The 12,791-nt window shown below is 53.0% G+C and overlaps 2 long non-coding RNA genes across 2 annotated transcripts; both read right to left on the bottom strand.

The window, feature by feature from the left end:
* Positions 1 to 630: 630 nt before the first annotated feature.
* On the bottom strand, positions 631 to 10,518 carry LOC309684998. The gene is made up of 3 exons (XR_014270387.1): positions 9,803 to 10,518; positions 9,528 to 9,590; positions 631 to 1,279 (listed from the first exon to the last, which is right to left on the bottom strand). It is a non-coding gene; the product is annotated as an uncharacterized lncRNA (long non-coding RNA).
* Positions 10,519 to 11,662: 1,144 nt separating this feature from the next.
* Positions 11,663 to 12,294, bottom strand: LOC309684999. The gene is made up of 3 exons (XR_014270388.1): positions 11,952 to 12,294; positions 11,813 to 11,871; positions 11,663 to 11,714 (listed from the first exon to the last, which is right to left on the bottom strand). It is a non-coding gene; the product is annotated as an uncharacterized lncRNA (long non-coding RNA).
* Between the last annotated feature and the right edge of the window lie 497 nt (positions 12,295 to 12,791).

Genomic DNA, 12,791 nt, shown 5'->3' with positions numbered 1-12,791 from the left:
TGTAGGTGTGTGTAATTTGGTTCATGTGGTTCAGGTGAAAAAAAAAATTTTACCTAATTTGCATAATTAATTGGCTCATTTGCATAATTAGGTGCTAATTAATTAATTTGTGAACGGTCAGCAATTACTGTAATTGCTGACCGCTGATTCAGTTGGATATTTTGGTGTGTGGTTTACAGGAAAACTTTAAAATAATAAGTGTGGCATTCCACTAGGAACCGGCCTCCACAGGGCCGCCCACCTTCCCTCTGGAAATTTTATACCATTTCTGATAACTGCTGCTAAGTCTGGCCTTCAGAAATACTGCTCTATCACATGCCTGACATAGACATTTAGGATTATGCTTTATTAATGTTCCGGCAGATACTAACAGCCACAAACAGGCTCTCCAACCTGTGCTTGATGGGCACAGACTCTCACAAATCGCCATTGTGCACGCAGAGGTCCATAACCCATTACAGTCACACACTCAACAACTCTCAGGCACATTCCACCAGACACAGGTGTGCTCTCACACATACACGCTCTACAACTGAGTCACACATACCCACCCAAGTCCCAAATCCATCAAAAACCAAACAGGAGAAGGATTAGAGTAAACAATACTTTATTAATTGCAGATGCAGACAACACACTTCTGGCGTTTATTCAAGAGAAGGACTTCCTGGGCTTGTCATGGCCATTCCCCTTCCTCACTGCTCACACGGACACCTTCTGCACAATACTCCTCAAACCTCACTGAGTCCTACTACTGACTTCTGAGGGGCACTCCTACATTACAGACATTCTCCAGCCCTAGGAGCCATCTCCACATTTTCCATTACCTTGGATGGGGCCGCAACCACGACATGCACTCCCTCATCAGCACCTACTTTGACTCAATACTCATCCAAATATGTACATGTCTACCTGCTTTTAACCCCTATGCAACTTCATGACCTGTACTGGCCCCAGCAGACAATGACAAACAATAACAACTTCCATCCTAAGACACCCAATAAGGGGTAGAGCGACATTTAACCCCTTTGGACTTCATGCCTGCACAAAGACAGTCCAGAAACTGCTCTGCCATAACCCTCAGCACCATGGCCACAGTCAACATCTTCCTGGTCCTGCCGTGATAGCTAAAGGGCTTCTTATAGTTCTCACTCCCCTGAGGGATGAACGCTCATTCCACAAGTCTGTCAGGGTCCATCTTCTGGGTGACAACTCCTCCAAAACTTCCTACCATCACACAGGAATGGGTGAATGGTGCTCCACTGGAAAAGACTGCACACCTCTAAAAACCAAAACAGAAAATATTAATACAGATTCTGATGCCATATTTCTCACATCACTTCCCAAGACTATTATTTTGACATACAGGTATAGAGATGCCCATTCCTCCTCGACACTAGCCATCTCCTCTGACACCCCACAACATTACCCCATAAGCATGAACTACCACTACGCACAACTCCCAAACATGACAAATACTAATAACCTACCAGACTGCTCCCCCAAAACTCCATTCCCAGAGCGGCCTCGCAGGTGACCCTGCCTGAAAAAACCCCGGCCCGTGCCCGACCTCCGCCCAAACTTTGGCGATGAACGTCGCCTCGCAGAGCGGCCGGGACCGGGGAAAAAAAACCCAGCCGGGGGAAGAAAAAAAAAATCCCCCGGCTGGGGTTTTTTATTCTAGTTATTCGCCCTACGAGCCTGCAAAGGAAAACACGCACACCGCCGCAGCCAGCCTGCGGGTCAACACACCCACCAAAACATACACATACACCGGCCAGACACCCCGCTCCCTCTGCAACCGCACAAGCCCAACCTCCCTCTCGGCTCCTGCTTTCTCCCACCTGTCGGCCAAAAGCGGCCACGGGCCCGTCTCCGCGGCGCTCCTCCAGAGCGCCACCCAGAGCGGCCTCGCAGGTGTCCCTGCCTGAAAAAACCCCGGCCCGTGCCCGACCTCCGCCCAAACTTTGGCGATGAACGTCGCCTCGCAGAGCGGCCGGGACCGGGGAAAAAAAACCCAGCCGGGGGAAGAAAAAAAAAATCCCCCGGCTGGGGTTTTTTATTCTAGTTATTCGCCCTACGAGCCTGCAAAGGAAAACACGCACACCGCCGCAGCCAGCCTGCGGGTCAACACACCCACCAAAACATACACATACACCGGCCAGACACCCCGCTCCCTCTGCAACCGCACAAGCCCAACCTCCCTCTCGGCTCCTGCTTTCTCCCACCTGTCGGCCAAAAGCGGCCACGGGCCCGTCTCCGCGGCGCTCCTCCAGAGCGCCACCCAGAGCGGCCTCGCAGGTGTCCCTGCCTGAAAAAACCCCGGCCCGTGCCCGACCTCCGCCCAAACTTTGGCGATGAACGTCGCCTCGCAGAGCGGCCGGGACCGGGGAAAAAAAACCCAGCCGGGGGAAGAAAAAAAAAATCCCCCGGCTGGGGTTTTTTATTCTAGTTATTCGCCCTACGAGCCTGCAAAGGAAAACACGCACACCGCCGCAGCCAGCCTGCGGGTCAACACACCCACCAAAACATACACATACACCGGCCAGACACCCCGCTCCCTCTGCAACCGCACAAGCCCAACCTCCCTCTCGGCTCCTGCTTTCTCCCACCTGTCGGCCAAAAGCGGCCACGGGCCCGTCTCCGCGGCGCTCCTCCAGAGCGCCACCCAGAGCGGCCTCGCAGGTGACCCTGCCTGAAAAAACCCCGGCCCGTGCCCGACCTCCGCCCAAACTTTGGCGATGAACGTCGCCTCGCAGAGCGGCCGGGACCGGGGAAAAAAAACCCAGCCGGGGGAAGAAAAAAAAAATCCCCCGGCTGGGGTTTTTTATTCTAGTTATTCGCCCTACGAGCCTGCAAAGGAAAACAGGCACACCGCCGCAGCCAGCCTGCGGGTCAACACAGCCACCAAAACATACACATACACCGGCCAGACACCCCGCTCGCTCTGCAACCGCACAAGCCCAACCTCCCTCTCGGCTCCTGCTTTCTCCCACCTGTCGGCCAAAAGCGGCCACGGGCCCGTCTCCGCGGCGCTCCTCCAGAGCGCCACCCAGAGCGGCCTCGCAGGTGACCCTGCCTGAAAAAACCCCGGCCCGTGCCCGACCTCCGCCCAAACTTTGGCGATGAACGTCGCCTCGCAGAGCGGCCGGGACCGGGGAAAAAAAACCCAGCCAGGGGAAGAAAAAAAAAATCCCCCGGCTGGGGTTTTTTATTCTAGTTATTCGCCCTACGAGCCTGCAAAGGAAAACACGCACACCGCCGCAGCCAGCCTGCGGGTCAACACAGCCACCAAAACATACACATACACCGGCCAGACACCCCGCTCCCTCTGCAACCGCACAAGCCCAACCTCCCTCTCGGCTCCTGCATTCTCCCACCTGTCGGCCAAAAGCGGCCACGGGCCCGTCTCCGCGGCGCTCCTCCAGAGCGCCACCCAGAGCGGCCTCGCAGGTGACCCTGCCTGAAAAAACCCCGGCCCGTGCCCGACCTCCGCCCAAACTTTGGCGATGAACATCGCCTCGCAGAGCGGCCGGGACCGGGGAAAAAAAACCCAGCCGGGGGAAGAAAAAAAAAAATCCCCCGGCTGGGGTTTTTTATTCTAGTTATTCGCCCTACGAGCCTGCAAAGGAAAACACGCACACCGCCGCAGCCAGCCTGCGGGTCAACACAGCCACCAAAACATACACATACACCGGCCAGACACCCCGCTCCCTCTGCAACCGCACAAGCCCAACCTCCCTCTCGGCTCCTGCATTCTCCCACCTGCCGGCCAAAAGCGGCCACGGGCCCGTCTCCGCGGCGCCCCTCCAGAGCGCCACCCAGAGCGGCCTCGCAGGTGACCCTGCCTGAAAAAACCCCGGCCCGTGCCCGACCTCCGCCCAAACTTTGGCGATGAACGTCGCCTCGCAGAGCGGCCGGGACCGGGGAAAAAAAACCCAGCCGGGGGAAGAAAAAAAAAAATCCCCCGGCTGGGGTTTTTTATTCTAGTTATTCGCCCTACGAGCCTGCAAAGGAAAACACGCACACCGCCGCAGCCAGCCTGCGGGTCAACACAGCCACCTACACACACACACACAGATTCCAGTCACCCCGCTCCCTCTACTACCGCACAGGCCAGCCCAACCTCATGGATCCTGTGCTCCACCACCCACCGGCCAAAAGAAGCCATTGGCACATCCCTGCAGCGCTCCTCAAGATCACCGCCCAGAGCAGCCTCGCAAGTGACCGTGCCTGCAAGAGCCCCGGCCCATGCCTGACATCTACCAAAACTTTGGCGATAAACATCACCTCACAGAATGGCCAAGACCGGGGTAAAAAAAACCCACCAAGGGACATAAATACATCCCCTGGCAGGGTTCTGTTGTTTGTTTGTTGGTTTTTTTTTTTCTCCACAGTAATTTGCCCTACGAGCCTGCAAATCACTGACAGCTCAGAGCCCCGTCTGCTCTTTCTACACACTTACTGCAAGTCACCTACAACAACTACATTAAAACCAAAAATGCATTCCTGTCTTACCTTATCTTACCTGTTTGGCATTCACTCCATTCCCAGCCACATGCAGAGACCGAGACCCTTTAACCATCTATGCTGCCTACACAATACCATACGATACATACATAGACCCATGTAACATGCACGCAAGTCAAACAACTTGATGTGCCCGTAGAGCACTGTCAAGACAAAATACAGTACAGGGTGGTACAATGCAGGTCCATCTCTGACGACAGTTGAGACAGTTACAGGGTGGTACGACACAAGATGGTCTCCGGCAGCGGTCCAGATGATTACGGAAGAGTGCCGACAAAAGGCAAACACCAATATGGGCCGATACGATGCAACACGCTCTCTGATGTCAGTAGATGCCAATGCAGACCCAGACGAGGCAAATCCGATACAGAGCTGAACAAAGCCGTCCACATTCAAATACAGAACGCTCCATACCAAAACTACAATATAGGGTGGTACGATGCAAGACCGTCCCAGAGAGCAGTCAAGACAATTTCAGGGTAGTAGAATGCAAAACCGATACTCAGCACAACAATACAATATATGTTCAAATACAGTGATCCAATAACAACACACAATACAGGGCAGCACAAAGCCAGGTGGACTCTGCTGGCGGACAAGATGGGTACAGAGCATCACAATGCGATACAAAGTAAAACTACACATTACAAGACGGTCTCCAATGTCAGTCAAGACAATTACCGAGGAATACAATGCAAAACCAATACAGAGAGGTACAGTACAATAGGCATTCAAATAGGCAATGACCCCATAAACAAAAAAAAAAAAAACAGGGTTGTACAATGCCAAACCGTCTCCGATGATGGTTGATACTGTTACAGAGCTATACGATGTGAGACACGATGCGATACGGGTTGATACAACACCAGACGGTCTCAGATGGCAGTCGGGACAATTACAGGGTGATACGATGCAAAGCCGATACGATGCCAAACAATGCAATCTGCATTGCACTGCAGAACCATCCAATACAAAAAAGAAAACAGTAGGGGGCAGTATGAAGCAAGACGGTCTCACGTGGCAGTCAAGATACTTACGGAGTGGCACAATCATACAAAATGCAATATGGGCCGATACAATGTGAAACAGTCTCAGATGGAGGTTGAGACTATTACGGGGCGGTACAATGCAAAACCGATAGAGCCAAACAATGCCATACCCATTCGAATACAGAAAGGTCAGACAAAACGCACAACATAGCCACCATCAGAGACCGTCTCACAGCGTAACTCTGAGACAGTTATGGGGCAGTACGATGCAACACATACCCAAATACAGACCTTTACAAAGCAAAAGAAAAAGAAAGCGCTGCCTAGCGAGGCAGTCTCGGATGGCAGTCAAAACTAGAGTGCTGCGATACAACGCAACTCTAGAACGACACGTGTGTGAGAAGCTTGGCTTTAGGACCCGATCTCAGAAAGACATGCGGATGAGATGCCGTAGAACATCTCTATGGAACCAGAAAGCACAAGAGTGGAGCAGTCGTTCCAGGCTAGATTGCCGCCCCGAAGGTGACCCTCCAGGTACATCTGCGATGCTAAGTACGCCTGAAACTCTGATCACAGGTGGCAGATGCAGACCCGTGCCACGTGCAGAGGCCGCGAGAGTGACCGTGAGACACTATAAGACTGTGAGTGAGAACAACTCCAGTACAGTCAATGATGCCGGCGCAGAAGCCCTATGGCAGCACGGTGACGCAAATGCCTTGTAGCTGCCCCGCAAGAGAGGCCATGGCTGCCGCCCGTGACTGAAAGCGACCGTCACACTCATAACGGTGGATGAATGAGAAGGCAGGCTTTAGGACGTGAACCCCTTAAGGACACGGAAATTAAACCCCAGAAGACTACTCTGTGGAAACGGGAATAGCAACGACAGAGACACACGTGCCGGCTGGCTTGCCGCCAAGAGTGGAGACTGATCGGAAAGATCCGCAACATAATACGCACTGGATGGAAGGACGCTTTACGGTATACTATCAAGATGAGAACAGGTCAACAGACACTATGCCGATGAGGCAATGCTCTCTAGACTCTCAGGAAGGCTAGCGAGGTGCCTGCTGATCGCAACAGAGCTATGGAGACTTCGAGACCAGAGGAAGGCATTACACAAGACACAGAAGACAGACCGCACAAACTCCATGATGACATACATGAGCCGGAACCACCCTGCCCGGTGCACGCTGCCGTCATGCTGAGGAATAACCCCCTCCCTTTACCTGCCCAAAGGAGACTGCTCCAGGACAGCCCTCTGCCCTACGCTAACTTTAAAACCCATCTCTGCAGTTGCCGACCCTGTCCCCTCCCTCCCCAAACAATCTCCGCCATGAGTCCCTCCACTGAGCTTTCGGAGGACCCAGGCTCCGAAGCCATCCTTGATAAGAAAAACCCTGATTGGAAAACTGCATTAATCCTGCAGGCGATGGATTCTTCTTCATCGCCTGCAAAAACAAACAAAAAAATGCACACGCAACAGTGCCATTGGGAAGTGTCACATCGGTCAACATACACTTCCTGTGACAGCCCCTGCCTTGAACACACCATGCTGTTCCGCTCACCTGCTCTGCATGAATTCTGGAGTCAGATGCTATGACCGTCATTGGTTCTGGCACCTAACAGAAAACTGGGAAAAAACAACAAAACAGCCAAGCGTGACTGCAGTCACAGAGACAGCGGTCACATCTTCCCTCTAATACCAGAAACGACGACCCGCCTTCTCACGGTACTCCGCTCGGCTCTGCAGCGTCACCCTGTGCTGCTTGTCCCTCTACATATGAAAAAACAACATCGACAATCAGCTGCATGCAGAGAGATAGCTTCATAACACTAAAGTCTTGTTCCTATTTAGAAACCTCATCTGAAGGCCATCTGGCAGCTCGCCAGAAAAAACACCCACAAACTTCAAGCCCCACGCATAGCGGCCTTTGCGTCTTTGAGATGCGATCTATGACGCTACCGCTGAGCAGCCCCTCCTGCAGAGCTCTACCCTTCCCCTTAAGGCATTAATGAAAAACCTGTTTGCAAAGCCCGCTGATGGCTACTCGGTCCAAAATGACCGTACAGCCTTTGCCTCGACACATCGACATATTAACCGTAGACACTAATGGCTATCCCACCTACCCCTGACTCTACACCCCTGGGCAGGGCGATTCTGAGCCACGCACACATGCACAGATACTACACAGAACACTACAAACAACATGCCTCAAAAGTGTGAGAAAACTCTCAGTGAGAAGAATGACGCCGGGATGGAAGACGCTGTCAGGCAAGAAGACCTGCGAGATCACAACAGTGATGTGAGGAGGCTCTGGGAAACACGCCAAAAAAGAGTAGAACGTCAGGGCCTGTGACAAGAAGTGACTCTCAAAACCGAGATGATGTATGTGCAGGAAGCCCGGCTTCAACACTGAAGAACGTAAGGATGAAGGGAACGAGACCCGGTCGCTGAAAATGGATGAGTAGAGAGCAGAGCTGCTCATGCAGCCAGGAACAATGCTGCAAAAGCAGAGCTACCAGAAAAGTCTTCCGAGGCTCAAGACCAATCCACGCTTTAAGCTCGTAAAGAAACAAAAGCGACGGCCGATTGACACCGTGCTGATGAGTCTTGGCGATTGAGCCCCACGGGCTGTGCCTGAGGCACCTGTCGTGCTCCTCGAGCTCCTCGACATTAAGAATTGAGGAAGCTCTAGGACACATAATATGTATCACACAAACTATATGACAACAGACACAGGCTGGAACCGCCCTGCCCAGCACACGCTAGCGTTGTGCTGAGGAGTAACCTGCTCCCCCTTTACCTGCCCTAAGGGGACTGCTCCTGGACAGCCCTCTGCCCTACGCTACATTTATAACCTGTCCCTGCGATTGCTGACCTCGTCCCCACCTTCCCCCAACCCCACTGCAGTGCCGCTCCCTCGACTTATCTTTCAGAGGGCCGGGAGGCTTAATCCATTCGCAACAAGGAAAACCATAGTCCGCCAACAGGATTCATCCTGCAGTTGCCAGGCTCCTCTTCGTCACCTTTGAAGTACCCAAACCGCACACAACAGTGCCATCGGTCAGCATCACATCAGTCAACACGGACCTTTACCACAACATGCCCCTCCTCAGCAGTGCCGCTGCATTTCTGATTACCTCCTCCGTGTCGACTACAAAGTCAAATGCTGCGGCTGCGTGTGAGCCGGCACGGGCAGGCTGCAGGAAGAGCCACAAAAACACAGGTGAAGTGCGACGAGTAAATTTTTTGTCATTACATCACCAGCCAGGGAATTCCCAAAGGGGGGCCCGGGCAGAGGCACACGAGCGCAGATCCAGGCACCAATCTGTCTGTGCTAGAGGATCGCCAAATGTGCTGTTTGCACCTGTACATTGGGGATTGCGCAGCCAAAAGTTCACTGCCACGCTTTGCCCTTTCCCACAGGGGTGCAGGAACCTCAAGCTTGTCCAACAGGGTGCTTCCGAGCCTCTGGCAGGCTTATGTTATCAAAACACAGATGGTCTGCCTGTCAAGCACACGAGACTAAACAATAATTACTATAGTATACGTGTTCCTCTACACCCCAGCTCCGAGTCACTTAAGCAGGTTTAGAATCCTCCTTGACATCCTTCCATTTCTTCTCCTGTGCAAACGGTCATTGCTTGTGGCACCTAAAAGACCTAGAGACTCAAAGTTACCATTGCACTCGCAAGAAGTCACCGGCCCTGTGCGCCTCCTCTCACCGACCTGGCTCACCTCAAACCCTCACTCGCTCCCAAAGGGGGCCCACACAGTGCCTGCAGAGTAAAAGGGAAAAACACTTCACTGAGCTGCCACGTGATACTTTGCTATTAGACACCAATGGGGCCCGCAAGGGCCTCGCCGGCTCGAAGCGCTCATCAGTGTGCGGCATCACCCATCTGAGCCTGTGTGCAGCACCTGCAAGAGCACAAGCAAAGCAGCACGTGCTGAGAAACAGTCTGAAACTTTAGGCTGTGGATAAAAATTCCCGTCTCCCACTGCTTTACCTTGACCGCTTGCCAGCCCAGCCTCCATCACTTTGGGTTGCCGCCCTGGGTCTTCCACCCCACCTGTAAAACACAAGGGGCACAGATTCCTTACAACTTGACTGGCCTGAAAAAGGACTGATACTTCAGCCCACCGATCACCAGTCACCTGGACTGAGTCAGTCACTGAGTTAGCTCATCGCTTCAAGGATTGAAATGGAAAAAAATGATACCATAAATGCTGTCATAGAGCCACCGGTCACATCTTCCCTCTAATGCTACACGTGGCGACCCACCTTCTTATAGTGCTCCGCTTGGCTCTGCTATGTTGCCTCGCACAGCTTGTCCCTCTGCATCTGAATAATAACATCAAAAAAGTCACCTGGATGGGAAACGATGGCTTCTTCATTCCAATGGTCACATTCCCATTTACAAATTCTATCTAAACTCAAACTACAGCCTGCCATAAAAAAAAAAATTCCAAACTCAAAGCGCCATACAAAGCAGCTTTTTTTGTCTTTGAGGTGCAGACTCCTGCACTACTGCTGACCAGCATGTCCAACGTGGCACTGCTCATCTCATAAACCACAAATGGAAGAGCTGTCCGTACAGCCTGCTGATGGCTACTCAATCCAAGATGACTGTACCACCTTGCCCCTGACAGCCTGGACACACCAACATGTTAAGCATAGACTCCTACACCTATCCCACCTACCCCTGACTCGACACCCCCGGGCAGGGCGGCTCCGAGCCACACACACACACACAGATGGACAGATTGACGCTACGCAAAATCCTACAATGTACCTCAAAGATGAGAGAAAACTCTCAGCGAGAATGACGGCACCTCGACCAAAGACGTCATCGAGCAAAATGACATGAGAGATCGTAACGCTGAAGTGAGGGGACTCGACGGAAACCCCAGAGAACATGCAGAACGTCACGACCCGTGACAAGAAGTTACTCGCCAAACTGAGAAGATGTACATGCGGGAAACCGGGCTTCAAGACCTAAGAGCGTAACGATGCGGGGCAGAAGGCCCGCGCCCTGAAAACGGATGGCCAGAGAGCAGAGCTGCTCACGCAGCTGAGAACCGCGACGCAAGTGAGGACCGGCCAGACACTTCCGTGACACCGCACCTATCCACGCTTGAGGCTTTTAAGGCAAGAAAAGCGGTGCCCGACTGGAGCTATGCCGATGAGTACAGGCATTCGAGACTGCAGGGGTGCCGCCTGAGGCACCGTGCCTTGCTCCTGGAGCATAAACCCGAAATCGAGATCCGACGAAGGTCTAAGACACCAAAGACAGACCACACCGATGACACCACAGACGCAGGCTAGAACCGCCCTGCCCGGCACACGCTACCGCTGGGCTGAAGAGTAACCCACTCCCTTTACCTGCCCAAAGGGGACTGCTCCGCGACAGCCCTCTGCCCTATGCTAATTTTAAAAGCCATCCCTGTTACTTGTCCCCTCCCTCCCCTGAACAGTTTCCACCGACAGTTCCTCAGCTTATCTTTCAAAGAGCGATGGGTCCAAAGCCATCCTCAGCAAGAAAAACACCACAGGCAGCCAAGTGGATTGATCCTGCAGTCACCAGCTTTCTCTTCATTATCTGAAAAAAAAAAAAAAAAAAAAGTCACACAACAAAACCACACATGAATCTACAAACAACAGCGTCATCGATCAACACCCACCTTTCCTGCGCCATCCCCAGCTCAGATGCGCTGTGGCATTCCGCTCGCCTGCTCTCCACTGACACCAGAGTCACACACTGTGGTGCTCATTGTTTGTAGCGCCTAAGAGACACAAAGTTACATTTGCATTTAAATAACTCACCAGCCCCAGGCGCCTCCTCTCTACAACACTGCTCACCTAAAATTCTCCTCCAATTCCAAATGCAGCCTGCACAGTACCTGCAAATCCAGAGGGAACTGCTTCACTGAGCTACCACAGAATACTTTGCTACGAGACACGTACCCTGCCCACAACCCCCCTCACCTGCTCCTACGGCTCATCAGCACGTGGCAGCACCCCACCGAGCCTGCGTGCGGCACCTGCAAAAACCCAACCGATACAGCACGTGCTGAGACACTGCCCGCAACCGTAGCCCCTGGCCACCGATTCTCATCTCCCGCCCCTTCCCCGTGACGATTCGCCAGCCCATCCTCCGCCACTTCGGGTCACCGCCTTCACCCTTGTGCACCACCTGTAAGACACAAACACCACCAGTCGCTGATCTCTTCACTGACAATACAACACCCAAACAACTGACTGCTACCCAATCACTCACCGAGCACAGCTTACCTGAACCGAATCAGCCCCGGTGCCCGTATCCCGCGGTGCTCCTTGCTTCAAGCTTCCAACTGAAACAGAAAAATACCCTCATGTAGTCATCACAGAGCCACCGCTCACAGCTTCCCTCTAAGACCACGCACCGACCCACCTTCTGACGGAGCTCCGCTCGGCTCCCCTACGTCGCCCCGCACAGCTCGTCCCCTTGCACCTGGAAAAACAATATCAAAGAAGTCACCTGGAGGCAGAGAGATAGCTTCATAATGACAAATGTTCCCATTGACAAATGCCATCTACAGCCCAACTACAGCCTGCCAGAACCAAGGCCCGCTAATCTTAAACTCCACACAAAGCAGCCTCAATATCTTGGAGAAGCAATCTCCGTCGCTACTGCTGAACAGCCTCTCCCTCATACCTCTGCTGCACCCCTTAGAACATTACCCAAAAAAGCTGCCCGCTCAACCCACCAATGACTACTCGATCCCAGGTGACTGTACCACCTTGGCCCCAAAAACCTAGCAGATCACTGGGATAGCCACACACTCTTACTGCCATCCCACCTACCCCTGACTCAACACCCCCGGGCAGGGCGGCTCCGAGCCACACACACACACACAGATGGACAGATTGACGCTACGCAAAATGCTACAATGTACCTCAAAGATGAGAGAAAACTCTCAGCAAGAATGACGACACCTCGAACAAAGACGTCATCGAGCAAAATGACATGAGAGATCGTAACGCTGAAGTGAGGGGACTCGACGGAAACCCCAGAGAACATGCAGAACGTCACGACCCGTGACAAGAAGTTACTCGCCAAACTGAGAAGATGTACATGCGGGAAACCGGGCTTCAAGACCTAAGAGCGTAACGATGCGGGGCAGAAGGCCCGCGCCCTGAAAATGGATGGCCAGAGAGCAGAGCTGCTCACGCAGCTGAGAACCGCGACGCAAGTGAGGACCGGCCAGACACTTCCGTGACGCCGCACCTA

This window comes from Vanellus vanellus (genome assembly GCF_965231255.1).
Source record: "Vanellus vanellus genome assembly, contig: HAP1_SCAFFOLD_776, whole genome shotgun sequence".
NCBI classification, from domain to species: Eukaryota; Metazoa; Chordata; class Aves; order Charadriiformes; family Charadriidae; genus Vanellus; species Vanellus vanellus.
Note: the sequence above shows the minus strand (reverse complement) of the source record. Positions and strands in the feature narration are given on the sequence as shown.